This window comes from Micrasema longulum, unplaced genomic scaffold, assembly GCF_059751315.1.
Source record: "Micrasema longulum isolate JH-2025_06_02 unplaced genomic scaffold, ASM5975131v1 h1tg000331l, whole genome shotgun sequence".
Classification (NCBI taxonomy): Eukaryota; Metazoa; Arthropoda; class Insecta; order Trichoptera; family Brachycentridae; genus Micrasema; species Micrasema longulum.
In genome coordinates, this window is record NW_028277535.1 from 1,182,169 (window position 1) to 1,189,747 (window position 7,579).

Consider the following 7,579-nt stretch of genomic DNA (forward strand, 5'->3'; position numbering starts at 1 on the left):
CATTTTTTATTCATGAAAAATTAGGTTTTTAGACTTGTGTTCTTTGTACAATGCACCGAATTTATATTTATAGCCAACTCCCTCGTATACTGTAGTAGGCGCAAAGTCCATAAAAACAGTTGTGACTGAAATGCAACCTTTCTCAGAATCGTTAAGGCTCGAACCAAATTAAACACAGCCATTAATGCATTGCGAATATCGATCTGAACGACTTACACCCGATAACATAATATATAAATAAACTAGCTGACCCGACAGACGTTGTCCTGCCCGAACGTTAGCTTGCCTTGGAAAAATACTTTTATTGATAAGTAGGTACCTGAAATATATGAAATTTAAGTAGGTACTTGTTTATGGTTGAATTTCAAAACATAAAATAAGTATTTTTTCAAATATGGCATTCTTTTTGCAAACGTCAAACTTTGGTCTTCTCACCAATAGAGGGGTGTACTTATGTAGGAATACGATTTTTAAAAATGTATTAAATTTAATATTATTTTAGTATTACAATAAACCCAGTAAAAATAAATAAATGGGTGCAAATTATAAAGAATATAAGGAAATAATCTGATTGAGATCCACAAAAAACAATTGCTGTCTGTAAACATTCAAAAACAATCTTTTTTATACATAAAAAACAACATCTTTCCATTTTTTTGTAAATGCATTCCCCTCGAATGCAACCTTAGTAGATTGATGAATAAAACATTTATGGTCTTTACTTCTTTTTTACACATTATATTGAAGATTTTAATATCTACGAACACGCACAGCGCAAAGATCTATATTTCTCTGAAAACCGCACGTAAATCGGTTCAGCCGTTTAGAAGGAGTTCAGTGACATCACACGTACATATAAATTATATATATTTAAAGATGGATACGTTTTTTGATAAATATTGAATCATACATTAAAATGAGGTTCTTTAAAATTAAGAGCGAGCAGGGCAATTACCCTACTTTTGACTATTTCGCACTTATAACGTATCTACGATTTAAAACATTTTTTTTGTTTATATTCTGTTTTGTTTTATTTTATAGGGTAATTTAACAAAGATACATACTTGAAACCATATTTTTTTTAGATACATTTTTACATTCATATCGTCGGGATCGTAGAACAACGGCGCATTCGATTTCCTGCAACTTTAGGTGAGTGTTTTTTTTTTAAAATTTATGTCACAACTTGAAAAGTACAAAAGAATTCAATCTGATATTTGGGTTAGTTGTATATATGTGTTCTTTTTCAAACCTTAAAAATAGCATTTATGTAACTTTTTAAATTTCCAATATAGAATAAAGTCAATGTCGCATTTTTCGCACATCCGTCGTTATTCTACGATACCGACGATATATATATGTTTATTTCATTTTTGTATAGCGCTGATTATTTATTTTTTGTATGTATAAAGTTGGGTTATTCATATAGCGCCATTTTTGTGAAAATCACCTCAAGGGCGCCATTTATATGTCTTAAAAATATTAATAAATAAAAATTAAATAAACACATTATTGTAAGACGTCACTCCCCATTCCTCTCGGCACGGGACACCCCAGTGAGGGAACATTATTCTGTATAAAAAAATAATACAAATAACGTAAAAGTATAAATAAATAAATAAATTATGTGCACAAGAATAGTATTTTTTCTTTTACGTAATGGGAAACGTTAATGAAAATATATGTATTCAATTAATATGCTAATTATATTTAGTAGTAATATTGTATACTTATATTTGTTATCTGAATAAAAAATAAATAAAAAAATAACTTCAATTATAAAATGACACAAAATAGATGGAATTTTATTTGTTGTCACTGTGGATGTTTTTTTTTTTAAACGTATGTATAAAACAATACAAAGTAAATTATATATGTGTACTTGTTAATTAAGTATCATACTGAAACTGAACTTGCTGAAAATATTCCCAGCAAGAATGAAAATATCAACCATTCCTTCTATTTAACTCCAACGAACATAAAATAAGGAATTGCTATTATTAATGAGCTTAAAGATGACGGGTCTCCTGGGTACGATAAAATATCAACAAACATATTTAAACTGGTGAAATACCATATTGCTTTACCTCTGACCTACATTTTAAACTTAAGCTATCAAATTTGTTCCCTAATTCCCTAAAACGCCATGATCGGTACACTAATGGAGTACCTTATGTATCATTAGGTGTCGCAAGAAAATGGCAATGAATATATAATATATTTAAGAAAGCTTTCGATACAGTCAACCATAAAATACTATTAGAAAAATTAGAGCATTTAGGCATCGTAGGACTTCTATTGAGCTGTTTTGAAATTACCTTAGCGATAGAAGTTGCTTAGTTCAGATTGGAGGACAATCAAGGGACTTCAGGCAGATTACATGTGGTGTATCACAGGGTTCCGTTCTCGGGCCAGTGCTGTTCTTAATCTTTATCAATGATATTACACATTGAGGTATTAAAGATACACTTTAACTGTATGCAGACGATACAATTATTTACTATCACAATGGTAACGTAAAAGATTTTTAAAACGAAATGCAACTAGATGTTCACCATCTTGCAAGTTGGCTTCGTATCAACAAGCTCAGTCTCAACATTAAAAAATCTAACTACATTACATTTGGTAAAAAACGAGATATTTGTCTGAAAATCGCTCTTGGAAATGATTATCTTCAAAAAACTGACGTGACAAAATATTTGGGAATCTACATAGATTCACAGCTCACATGGGTTCACCATTTTGATAATATTAAATCTTTTCAATCACTGGTATAATACATAGGTTAAGGGGAATTCTTTCGATCTCATTACGCCATGCAGTGTACTTTTTAATGATACACTATCATTTGGTACACTTGTCGTGCATCTAGGGATTTGCCACAAAAAAGTGTGTATCAGAAATACAAGTAATACAAAATAGAGCTATAAGAAACATATACGGTATACCAATGGAAACGCATGTTAAAGATATTTAAAAACTTACTGACATTCTCCCATTTTTGGTCATACCGTATTATGAGATTGCATAAACGGTGCTTCAATATGTAAATAAAGACTCTCTCACTAATATTGGCAATACCTTCAATCGTGACGTCCACCAGTATATTACGTGACAGAGTCAAAATATTCACGTACCTGGATCACGCACGACAAGGTATGGTCTAAGGTCTCTGCTGTACCTTGCTTGTAGTGAGTACAACAGGCTACCGGAGTCCTATAGAACGCAAAAAATGACTGTATTCATTTAAAAAATCAGTACTTGAGGAGGTATGTGGAAGGTGAAATTTAGTTTTAAGTTCTTCTTTTTCCTCGGATATTTCTTTCTTACAACATGTAAATATTTTATGTTCATTTTTATTATATTTAAAAAAAAAAATGTTTGTTTTATATACTTGCTTGCTATATTATTTCAGTTATATGAACATATTATTACTTGTAACTATATTATTATTATTACCATACCTTTAGGTAAATATAATTCTGTCCCAAAATTAGTTTGTTGTAACTCCTGGGAGTACAAAAAAAATATGTATGATTTAATAAAAAAATAAAAATACACATAAATTATAATGATAATAATTTAAAACCAACTGGGCTCGAACGGGGTGTGTACTTTGTAAGCCGCGCCAAAGTTTACAAAAAAAATGGAAATGTAATTAATGTAATTTAAAAAAAAAATGCTCAAAGTAATTACATTTAAAAATCCATTCATGTTTATTTGACATATCGTATACCTGAAATAGCAGTGGCACAACTCTAAAAACCAAATTTTACAGAAGAGTATTTTTACACACAACCGCGCTATCAATAAAGTAACATTCATTTTAAAAAACAAAGTTTCATATTAAATGTGCTATCTAGCATTGAATTTTTTCAGAAATAACAATGGGACATTGATCATTATAGTCAAAAAACATATTACAACATTGTCATTTTTGCTTTCAAGGTAGCAATATCATTTTAAATGAATTATGCCGTTAGTCGTGCTGAGAGAAAATATATTCAGGAACATTTCTGCGTGCGTAACTTAAAAACGACAATTTTGAACTTGTGCCATTATTATCGATCAATTGCGATATGTCTATACCTACCAGATTTCTGTTTACGTTTTATTAGCTTCCATTTCAAAGGTAGTGTAGGAAGGTACTGAATGAAAAAATCAACACGGCCATATGTTTCTAGTACTTAAATTGTTAAGAATTTATGTATGGGAAAGGGGGAAGATGTAGAAATGTTAATAACATGGCACCATATCTTAGCTGCAGACGAAAGTTAATAAATCAACATTTCTACTTAGCTTTAAAACATACGGAATAAATATTCATGACGAAAACAGGATCGGACTGTCGATGGGCTGAACTACAAAACAATTTCATATTTTTTAAAGAATACGTTACGTTACATGTATAAGTATGTAGTTGACTTCCACGTTCAAGTATGGCAATTCTCTTAATGTATCACGTGAGGTACTATTATTTATGGTAAAAATTGCAAAGGCAAAATGTCGAATACAGTCTATATACGAGTATCTGTCAATAGTCCGTCTTCTCATGAATAAATTTTCTATGGTCTCCTCTTGACTAAGCAAATGCGAAGCTTACACAATAGTTAGATCAGTGAAAATGAGCACACCTTTTGAAGTAAATGTAAGCCTGAGTCCTGTAAAAAAATGTTTTAAAAAATAATAAAAATGTAATATTGTATGTAAATAATAAATAAACATTAAAAAAAATAAAAATATTTAAGGTCCATAAAAACTTACCTGTTTCCGACAAAAGATGTGGCTAGTTTTCTTCATACTTTTATTCTCCATAATAGTAAAGTAATGTAATATTCAAACCAAGCATATTCAAATATACATAAAGTAAGATAAAATAATGAAAGGAGTCTTACATTTTAAGGTTTAGGCGTGTACAGCGATTGGACAGAGAAATAACGACAAAAAATATTTACTACGCGAATGTAAATAGATGGAGAAAAAGAGGAAGACCGATAAAGCATGACACGATCTAATCCAACAATAACTTGAGAATAAGCATGTTTAAAGTCACAACAATCAGCGTGCGTGCATGAAAAGACGAGATATTAAACTACCTTTTTGAACAGTACGCAGAAACTAAAAAATATGAGAGCTTATGCCGACCCCACCAGTATAATAATTATAACAAGGCACAAGGCACAAGGCACAAGGCACAAGGCACAAAAAAAGTAGGGCCGCAAATCAAATCTTCCTTGACTATAATATAAACTTCTTAAGCTTCCGATATTACTAATCCGCTCCTGACCGTAATTCCAAATAGTGCCTTTGTGGACAGAATCCTGACAAATGGAGGGAGATACAGAAACCAATTACATATATCATATTGTACTGCTACACAGAGATGCATTACCCATTAAGAGTTCAAACGGCCAAGGAGAAACAATTATTGCTACAAATTCTTATGTACATTGTGTAGATATTGGTAGATATACAGGGGAAATGAAAATATTAAAAAGTGATTTAAATTGATTTATTTTATAAACGGTTATGTGAATTACAAAATATTTCAATGCATACATAAAACGAAAAAATTAATACTAAAATTTAAATATACAAAAATGGTAAAATGAAAATACCCAGCAATTATAGAAAAAGAATGCTATCCGCTCTGAACTTTTTTTCACTAATATGAAAGGTGTCAATATCCGAAGAGATACGGTTGAGTAAAGACATTGCTCTTCCTACTGGCATTACCATCGGCAGGTTGGTTCTGCAAGCAGGAAGATAAAACAGCTTAAGCTGTCTATGTCTTAGGTAGTCATTAAGAACATAAAAAAATACTCTCCGTTACACCTATGTTGATCGTAATACCACGGATCAATCGGAAAAAATACATAAGCAAGTACGCATTTCTTCTTTTCTCCAAACTATTAAAGCCAAGCATTCCCAGTATGAAGTCAGATGGGTACAACCACGGATAATATCCGCACTCCCTTAAGTAAAGATACCTCAGAATTTTTTCTGAACCATCTCCAGCATAAAAGAGTACTTCAATTCGCGGGGTGCCCAGATCAGAAATCCACACTCAAGTCTGCTTCGCACCAATGAGTTATAAAGAAGCCTTAGAACACGAGTATTCAAGAACACCTTAGCTGTTTGGAGAACAAATCCCAACATTTTGCGCGCATTGTCACAGACAGTGCCTATGTGAGTAAGAAATACAAAAGAACATAAAATATTTAAGAGAGAAGTATGAAAGCAAAGTGATAGTGCTTTTTTGTATCACGCTCATTGAAAACGCAGTGTATTTTGTAATTGTAAGAATATTTGTTGAGCAAAAATAGAAAAGACACTACTGTAAGACGTCACACCTCATTATGGTACATAAAATTGAAATCTGTAAAAAATTGTATTTCATTTTAATATTTTCCTAAATAAAATTGTTTTTTAAACATTAAAAAAATATATTAGTAAACCACACATAGTTTTTTTTCCATTTATAATTATTTAGTTGGTTGTTTTATAAACTCTTAAAGGACTGTGGTAAATAAACCCCTTGCGCACGGTGATGTAACATCGTGTTATCACTAGTAAAAGAGAGAACATTCCAAAGTTTAGAAATTTGAAAAAAAAATATAGAGACACTGTTTAATAATTCTCTTTTCATAATTTATGCAAATAAATATTAAATTTAACCCTGTTATAGCAAAATAAATTTAAAATCATAAATACGCCAGTCATCTACCGACTGAATTTGTTTTACACTACACCTGCCACAGAACAGCGCCTCTGTCTTCCTTGTTATGAGTTCTATCTTCGTGCTCTCTCTTATACAGATGTGTTGATGAATTACCGGACATGAATTTTTCGCGTAGCGAGAATAAATATTTTTTTCATAACATCCAGCATAGTTATATAAATTTTACTTTTCAAATCCGGTGTAGAAATGTCCATTTAAAGATTACAAAAAATACGAGTTCGTCATTTAAAAAATAAGAGAGATATATCAAGTCTTGTGTCCTATGTCGACTAGTGTGACATCACAGCCACACAAGAGTTAAAATCAAAAGTTTTTTGTTCTTTCTTTATTTATCTGTCACTAGCTTTGCTTACGTGGTATTACGGCGAAATTATTTTGATAATTAAAAAGCTGAGTCGTTTATCAAAAATACTTTTAATTTATCAATGAGAATTTTACCCATATAATGATTTGTTTGATCGGGATTGAAAGTAACTTGGACTTTCAACTATCGCTTTGAAAAAAATACAATGATCCGTTAGTCTGTTATTCTGTTCAGAAATCCAAAATCCTATACAGAACCAAAACGAAAAGCAATCCAAACTAACCATAGATAAAGCAAGTCAATCAAAGAAATTTTAAGAATTAATTTCAAATAAATTATTTTTGACATCCCATCTTCCGTCTACTTATTTTCAAATAATGTTGCTCATTTTGGATATATTCATCATTATAATGTATCTTGATCATTTTTGTTACATGGAGGTTAAATGATCAGTCTTACGCTTCAGGTACCAGTCCGGGGACTATGAAATATTCTAGTGTAAAAACACCTTTTTAAATAAATATTTTATGTCA